Here is an 8,547-nt window from a genome sequence, read left to right on the forward strand (position 1 = left end):
AATCCAATCCACTAGGAAGTCCTGTGGGCCCTACCTCCAAAATACATCTCCAATCCCCATTTCACTCCATCTCCATTGATATCACCATGGTCCAAGCCACTCTCGGACCCTCCCAGATGCCTAACAGTCCTGGTGACCCCACTTCCATCTGCATAGCATGCCTCTCACAGGAGCCAGCTGGATCTTTTCGAAACACAGATCATTCTCTGACTTAAAACCCTCCAATGATTCTCCATTTTATTTTTTATTTCTTTTTGAGAGGGAGTCTTGCTCTGTCGCTCAGGCTCGAGTGCAATGGCGTAATCTCAGCTCACTGCAACCTCCACCTCCTGGGTTCAAACGATTCTCCTGCTGCAGCCTCCCGAGTAACTGGGATTACAGGTACGTGCCACCATGCCTGGCTAATTTTTGTATTTTTAGTCGAGATGGGGTTTCACCATGTTGGCCAGCCTAGTCTTGACCTCCCAAAGTGTTGGGATTACAGGTGTGAGCCACCACATCCAGACAGTTATCCATTTTATTTAAAATGAAGTCTAAAATTTCTTAGCAAGGCCTGTATTTCTCATCTCCGATGTGCCCTCCCCCACTTACTCCTGACCCTCTACCCCACTTGACTATTTTTTTTTTTTTCTTTTTTGAGACAGAGTCTCACTCTGTTGCCCAGACTGGAGTGCAGAAGTATGATCCTGGCTCACTGCAACCTCTGCCTCCCGGGTTCAAGTGATTCTCATGTCTCACCCTCCCAAGTAGCTGAGACTACAGGCACATGCCACCACGCCTAGCTAATTTTTGTATTTTTAGCCGAGATGCAGTTTCACCATGTTGGTCAGGCTGGTCTTGAACTCCTGACCTCCAGTGATCCATCCGCCTCAGTCTCCCAAAGTGCTGAGATTACAGGTGTGAACCACTGCGCCTGAACTACCCCACTTGACTATTTGTGTTCGGAGCAGGTGTCTGGGACAGGCCTCTCCCTTTGCCTCTGGGCCTTTGCACTGGCTGTGCCTTCTACCCAGCATGTTCTTCCCCCAGATCTTTCCAAGGTGGACTCCTTCCTAAAATCTAGGTCACAGCTCAAAAGGTCATATCCTCACAGAGGCCTCCCGATACCCTGCCTAGAGTTGCCTCCCACCCCATCACATCATGCAGTCATCTTTATTTTTTCTTTTGAGACGGAGTCTCGCTCTGTCGCCCGGGCTGGAGTGCAGTGGCCGGATATCCGCTCACTGCAAGCTCCGCCTCCCAGGTTTACGCCATTCTCCTGCCTCAGCCTCCCGAGTAGCTGGGACTACAGGCCCCCGCCACGGCGCCCGGCTAGTTTTTTGTATTTTTTAGTAGAGACGGGGTTTCACCGTGTTAGCCAGGATGGTCTCGATCTGCTGACCTCGGGATCCGCCCGTCTCGGCCTCCCAAAGTGCTGGGATTACAGGCTTGAGCCACCGCGCCCGGCTGTCATCTTTCTTTAAAATTTTTTTTTTGAGACTGAGTCTCACTGTGTTGCCCAGGCTGGAGTTCAGTAGTGCAATCTCAGCTCACTGCAACCTCCTGGGTTAAAGTGATTCTGGTGCCTTAGCCTCTTGTGTAGCTGGAATTACAGGCGTAGAGACAGGGTTTTGCCATGTTGGCCAGGCTGGTCTCAAACTCCTGACCTCAAGGGATCCTCCCATTTCGGCCTCTCAAAGTGCTGGGATTATAGGCATGAGCCACCATGCCAGGACTAGAGCATTTTCCCTGCCTTCTGACAGCCCCTGCGTTAGACAGGAAGACAGAGGCCCACGCTCCAGAGCCCTCTTCCCCAAAACCTCCTGCCGGTATAGAATATACACGTGACACACTGGTCATGCCCCCCAGCATCCAGGACCCTCCCTGGAAGTTTGATTCAACAGGGTCTGGTCTTTGCCTTTTCAAACAAATACTGCCAGATGATTCTCATGGTGGGAGGTTGGACAAACACTGCCCCTGGCCCCCAGAAAGCACAGGATCAAGGCCAGGCCCTATCCTTCAGATAGTAAGGCGGAGAAGTCAGGCTTTGATGTCTGCTGGCCCTGGTGGAGGGAGAGGCACTGCCCAGGCAGCGTGTTTCCCCGGTCTTCACCATGGCCAAAATGGAGATGGGTCCATCTGGCCAGCATTGCTCACGAGTGGCCCACCATCGTAGGCACTGGCCATTTGCCTCTCCAGTAACCAGGCTTCCCTTTCACTGGGGACTCCCCCTGCTGTTTCCTTCCAGGGTTTGGGGTCTCAGCAATCAGCATCTATCCAGCTCCAGGGAGAGGCCTTTGAGCCTGGCTTAAGCCGATTGCTGGCAACTCATTTCCTCAGCCAGTGACTGGTTTGGACAAAAAACAGTCCAATCAGAGGGAACCATGGGGCCCGGGTGCGCACTGCCAGATCAGAGGCTTGTTATTTCCTTTTGGGCTTAAACTAGAGGGGATGAGACCCCTCTGCTCCATGACATTTGTCCTGACACCTAAGTTACGATAACAGCCAGTGCTTACTGAAGGCTCACCTGGGTCAGATGCCCTGCTAAGCACTTGACACTGATCATCTCATTTCATGCTTACCACAAGCAGGAGACAGGTGCTATGATCATCATCATTTGTTGGATGAGAACATCAAGGCACAGAAAGGTTAGGTAGCACGCCCCAGATCCCACTGCTGGGCAGAAAGCCAGGCAGTCTGGCTCTCCTCGCCATGGTGCCCACAGCTGCCAGGGACTACCCGCCCCAGAGCTGGAGAGAGACACCAGCCCCATGGAAGGCAGAGGAGCGGTGGAGAGGAATGGATTCTCATGACAAAACCTGAGCTGCAGGTCCAGCTGTGTCTGAAGCTAGAGTTAGCCACCTTAGGACTTTTGGTTATGAAAACCAGTAAGTTCCCTTCTTTTCTCCTTAATCTGGCTTGAGGTTTTTTCTTCTCTTTTTCTGTTGCTTGCAAGGGAAAGAAATCTGATTACTTTACAGTCCTTCTAGGCAAGTACCCCTAACTGATCTTCCATTTACAACTTGCACACAGCAGCTGCTCAGTAAACGCAGATGGACTGCTCTCCCTTCCGGTCCATTCACCGCTGGCTCTGTACCCTGACACCCAACTGTGGCCAGCCCAGCGCCTCTTCCCCTTTAGGCTCCAAGTGAGGCCTCGTTCCCTAGCAACCACCCCAATTAGGCAACCATGCCATTTATCGGGATGCCAATTAATTATAATGATCTTAATGCTCTCCCAATTAGACAGCGCCTTCAATCCGGCTGGGCCAGGGGTGTCTGTAGAATCTCCACCAAGGCCCGTTCCAAGGAGGCCCAGAGAAAGCAGGTCTCAGGGAGGGCCCCCCCTTATCTGTAGGTCAGCATTGAGATGCCCCCATTTTCCACATCCACCCAGGCCTGACACAGAGCACCCTGGCACCACCCCCAGGGCCAGGCCAGCGAGACTCCATCACCAACCACAGGAAGGTCTCACCTCTAGGAGAGCTTTCGCCCTCTGGCCCCTGTGCTCTGTCTGAGTGGGCTGAAATCTTCACCTCGGTTCCCCTGGCTTTTCCATCAGCTGCATTTGATGTGCCCTTTGCATTCTGACTGGGGGAGGGGAGAGCGTGTCTGCTCACAAGCAGAAGAAAAAGCACCAGGCAGGCACATGTTTTCCTTGGGGCAAAAAACCCCAAATACAAACCCGGGACTCTCTGTGTGAACAGTGGGGGTTTATGGAAAGTTGAAGGGCTTCAACTTTGCAAAGTTTGACTGTCTGAAGGTGTTTTCTTCCCCTGCATATGTGTTTCTTCTACATCTGGGACAAAGGCCAAGGTCATGGAGGAGAGTCCAGTGGTTCCAAGTGGACTCTGGAGCTTGAGGGCCTTTTGAACCCCAGCTCTACCTGAGATCAGCTGTAGGCAAGTCACAATCACCTCGGTGCCTCCGTTTCCTCATCTTTAATATGGTAACAATTGCAGTACTTACCTCATAGGGTGGATTTAATGAGTGAGATATCAGGGCTTAGATCAATGCCTCAGATCAGGCCCATACCAAACTACTTAAGTGTTATCAATTATCTTAAGTCTGGACTAAACCTCTGAACTACAAGCTGGTCAGAAATGCTGATATTTTTCTCTAGGACAAGGATTCTGGACTCCTTCTGCAGGACTGAAGTCTTAAGATCAGATAATGGCCAAAGCTTGACAGAGTTGGGTGATATTCTGCCTAGTTAACCCAGCTGCCCTCTTGAGGCAGGTCCAAGCAGATAAACCAACCAGTGCCAGAAAAAGTGAGAAGGAAATGTTATGTCCCAAATCAGGTGTGAAACTGCGTATCAACTGGGTTCTCTGGACAGCAGCTGAACTTGAGGACACGCGCGTGCACGCATGCATGCACACACACTGCTATGCTGTCCTCCTCCAAGACCAGACTTTTACAATCAACTCATCATCCTACTCTCATTTGAAATTTTAACATGTTATTAGGGTTTCAGAAAAAGCCATAAATTCAAATAAAAAACCCAAGAAGTACACACAAAGCTCAAACCCCAAACCCACACTGACTCTCGGCTGTAGCAGTGATGCCAGCATCACGGCTTTTATGTACATAAACTTGGCCAGGGAAGGAAGAGGCCTTCATGTACAAAGGTCCAAGATGCCATCCGCCAAGCCCACCACCTTCGCCTTTCAAGCTGCTTATTAGAACGCTAAATTACACACCTGACAGGCTGTCTGGATGAGTTTTCTCTTCTCTATGATGTGGGACAGGTGAAGCTGGGAGAACATCTCCTATAGGGAAGGGGCCTTCATTCTGTCCTCCCCACCCCCTTCCTATACTTAACGATTGGCTCTAATTTAATTAGAACCCTCTGGTGGTTCTGTAATGGAAGGCGGAGGCTCAGTCAAGAAATCCCCTTCACTATTCACTACAAGCTGAAATCCGGAGAGCGCGCAGATCCGGGGTGTCCTCCAGAGAAAGCCCTTCTCACCTGCTCCCTGTCTCCCCCGAGAACCTGCTCCAACGCAGCCTCCCCGTCTCTGCACCAAAAGTAGGGGTGGACCCTGTGGGAAACAGGCAGGGGACAGATGGAGGAGCGAGAGGGCGGGAGTCCCAACATGCACAGATGAGCAAATACCCAGATTGAAACGTAAGCTGAATGTAATTACTTGGTTAATTAAATATTGACTTTTAACTCAAAAAGTGATTAAAACAAGCTGCAGGAAGACTGTCCAGAAAGGGGGGCAGGGAATGAATCAAAGCTTTCAAGGAGGGGGAGGAGGAGGGGGTCGTCACAGGCAGGTCTGGCTTGCTCTTCCTACTGTGTGCTGGGCCTACAGCATGCAGGTGGGGAGCTGCGGACCGAGGCCAGTGTGCAAACTAAGATTGCAGGATTCCCCTTCCATCTTCCACCCCAAGACGGCATCTCTCTACCCTGCTGCCCTCCAAGTGAACCGGCAGCTTCTGGCGCGCAGGAGCCAGATCCTGTTCAGCCGCGTTTCCCTGGAACAGAACGCGGTGCCTGGCACGAGGGGGTGCTCCAGAAATGCTTGTAGAACGAATGAACGAACTACTATAAGGAATGTTTGTTTGGAAAAGTGCACTCCTAGAATTCACCGCTAGACTTCTGAAACCCCGAGGAGTCGAAGAGGGGAGCATCTCTCCGCCAGACGATGGAAACTGGTTCTACCCTGGCCTGGGAGGAAGTCTGCCTTTTCGATCCTGTTTGTCCTTTCGATGTCTGCGAGTTTCCAATCACTCTGAAGATCCGGCCCACTGCTTCCCCGAGTCCTGCCCGGACAAGCCCCACGTGGGCTGGCTTCTAGCCGGTCCCTTGGGTCTAAACCCCAAGGGTCAACAAGGCCATGCCCCTGCGGATGGTGGGCCCAGGCGCGCTTCCCCCGGGGCCGCCTGGGCTCAGTGTGGCGCGTCCGCCGGTCAGGGGCGCGGCGGGAAGTCCTCGCCCGCCCAGCCAGCCAGCGGGGTCAAACAGGTCATCCCCCTGCGGCCGGCCGGCGCCGGAGCCTCCCTCCTGCCTGCAGGGTTCCACCTCCGCAAGCAGCACTGGGGCCGGAGCCGGGCGGTCGGGACCGGCCCGGGCTCACCTGGGCGGCGCTCGCGGCCGGGCTCACGCCGGGGAAGGCTCCGGCCGCCGGGAGCCCCCGCCCGAGCCCTGCGTCCCCTAGCCACCCACCTGCCCCCCACGCCCCACTCACCAGCGCGCACGGTCCCGGCGGCCTCACCAGGCGCGGGGCGCCACCGCCTCTGCCGCAGCCCGGCCGGGCCGCGGGGCGCAGGGGACTCCGCGCTGCCGCCGCTGCTGCTGCTGCCGCTGCCGCTCCCGCCGCCGCCGCATCCCCCGGCGAGCGAGGCTGCTGCTCCTCCTCCTGCCTCCTCCCCGCCCCCCAGCGCCGCCGCGGCTGCCGCGGCCGCCCCCGGCCCCCGCCCCGCGCGCCGCCCAAGCCAAAGTCCCGCTCCGCGCCCCGCCCGGACCGCTCTTAAATCGCCCCAGCCCGGCCGGCCGCGCTGCCCCAGCCAGCCCCTTGGCACGGCGCTGCCGCCCCCTGCCCGCCGGCCTCCGCGCAGAGGAGGCGGCGCGCTTCGGGGCAGGGAGCGTCGGGCTGGGAGCCGCGGACGGCGGGGGCCCGGGGCGCTGGGGGCCCAGCCCCGGTGCCCTCCTCCAGCCCTCCGCGCGCGAGCGCTTTTACCTCCGGCTCGGGGGACGCGCGGCCGGCGACCCGGCTCTGCCTGTTCCCGGCGCACGGCCCCGAAGTCCAGCTCCGGACGGGGCAGTGGACGCAGAGCTGGGGTCCCGGCGGCTCTCGGCCTCCAGATGCCTCCGGACCCGGCTGGCCGCGCTCCCGGCGCCGAGCGCGCACCCTCGCCGGGAAACACAGACGCACACTCACCCGACACACTCTCGCTCCCGCTTGCCCTCGGCGGAGAGTTGAGACAGATGTGGGATTCGCCCAGGAGCTGGAAGCGAGGGAGGGAAGCGAGCCAGAGCCGTGTGTGCGTGTAACACACAAACCAGGGGGCATCGCTAATAAATCAAATATCGTGATAAATTCAGGAGGGCCATCGATCAGGTCCACTTGGCTGGAAACGACGTGAATCTGCCTCTTTTCTGCTTTCTTCTCCTCTCTCGGAGCTGGAGGGAGCCAAGTGTTTCGCGGGGCGTGCGACAGCCCCGGCTGGGCGCTCCCCTCGTAATGACACGTTAATAAATGTTTTCTTTTATCTGCTTTCACAGAACTCGCCCCGGTCTGCAAACACTCGACTGCCTTTGCTGAAAGCCTCGCGCTCGCCTCCAACCACACACATTTGCCATTGGAGAGGCCGGCGCCGGCCGCGACCCCGCAGCTCAATCGCAGGGCAAACCGAGCTGCCCGTGCGCGCCCCAGAGCTCCCCGAGAAACTAACTTGGGCTCAAGTGAAAATAGCAGCTGTTGCCCAGAAATGGCCCGGGAGTAGCAAAGAAAAGAGAAACCGGCTTCTTCCGAAAGGGGAGGAATTCGACTCAAGGGGGTGCTGTCTACCGCGGTTTCCGCTGTCCCTCGCGCCACAGAAGAGGCCGGAGGGGGACCGGCCTGACGCGGGTGGGCAAAGAGCGAGCAGAGAACCCACCAGCAGCTGCAGAAAACACAGCCGAGTTGCTTGCTAAGGGGAAACAGACGCCGCTGTAGGAAAGCACTTGTAAGCAGCAGTAACTTATTAAACCTTGTGACAATCTCACACAGTAAGTTACTATGCCCGTTTTACCATGGAAACCAAGAGAGGTTTAGTAACTGTCCGAAGATTGCATAATTATAAGTGGTGGATCCTGTGAAGTCAAGAAGCCTTAGCTCCAGGCTCATGCTCTTAAATCCTAGGATGTTTTTACTTTTCAACCTAGCATCTCCTTTCTCTGGTGTGATCCTCCATGCTAGACTTGTCAGACTTAACGAATAAATACAGACCTCCATGGGGAGGAACTTAGTACTAAAAAATTATTCATTTTTAAATCTGAAATTCAAATCGGATCCCCTGACTGGGTTTGGGGCTCTAGGCTCCTCCCCATAACATCTGTTAGCCACCCCAATCAAGTTAGAGCCTAAATAAATCAGAAAAACCTTGAACTTGCTTTTCCAAATCAGGTGCTGGCCCTACCATTGGCATCACTGATAAGGCTGATCAGCTCCCACCTTCTTTGCCTTGGGACGGAATGTCAGGCTTCACCATCATAGACCAAAAAATAATGGAGACCCCTCTCCCTCTGTCTCATCTCTGTAGAAGGACATATATATCATTTAGAATTTTCTAGTAGTGCATTAGAAAGTAAAAAGAAACAGGTGAGGGCAGGGCACAGTGGCTCAAGCCTGTAATCCCAGTATTTTGGAAGGCCAAGGTGGGCAGATCATTTGAGCTCAGGAGTTCGAGACCAGCATGGGCAACATGGTGAAACCCCATCTTTACAAGAAATACAAAAATTAAGCTGGGCATATTGGCATGTGCCTGTGGTCCCAGCTACTCGGGAGGCTCAGGTGGGAGGATCACTTTGAGCCTGGGAGGTCAAGGCTGCAGTGAGCCATGATTGTTCCACTGTGCT

The 8,547-nt window shown here is 55.0% G+C and overlaps 1 protein-coding gene across 7 annotated transcripts in view; it reads right to left on the minus strand.

Annotated features, from left to right (window-relative positions):
• Window positions 1-7,923, minus strand: part of SULF2 (sulfatase 2) — a 138,086-nt gene extending 130,163 nt beyond the window's left edge. For 3 of the 7 annotated variants that reach the window (XR_004052747.1, XM_030915276.1, XM_030915279.1), the window contains exon 1: window positions 6,176-6,326. The gene's annotated coding sequence lies outside the window, so the exon portion shown is untranslated. Of the gene's footprint in view, window positions 1-6,175; window positions 6,327-6,667 lie in introns of those variants that run through there. The other 4 variants (XM_030915277.1, XM_030915275.1, XM_010384149.2 and 1 more) reach the window with 4 other exon arrangements.
• Window positions 7,924-8,547: the final 624 nt, after the last annotated feature.

Source organism: Rhinopithecus roxellana, chromosome 13, assembly GCF_007565055.1.
Source record: "Rhinopithecus roxellana isolate Shanxi Qingling chromosome 13, ASM756505v1, whole genome shotgun sequence".
Lineage (NCBI taxonomy): Eukaryota > Metazoa > Chordata > Mammalia > Primates > Cercopithecidae > Rhinopithecus > Rhinopithecus roxellana.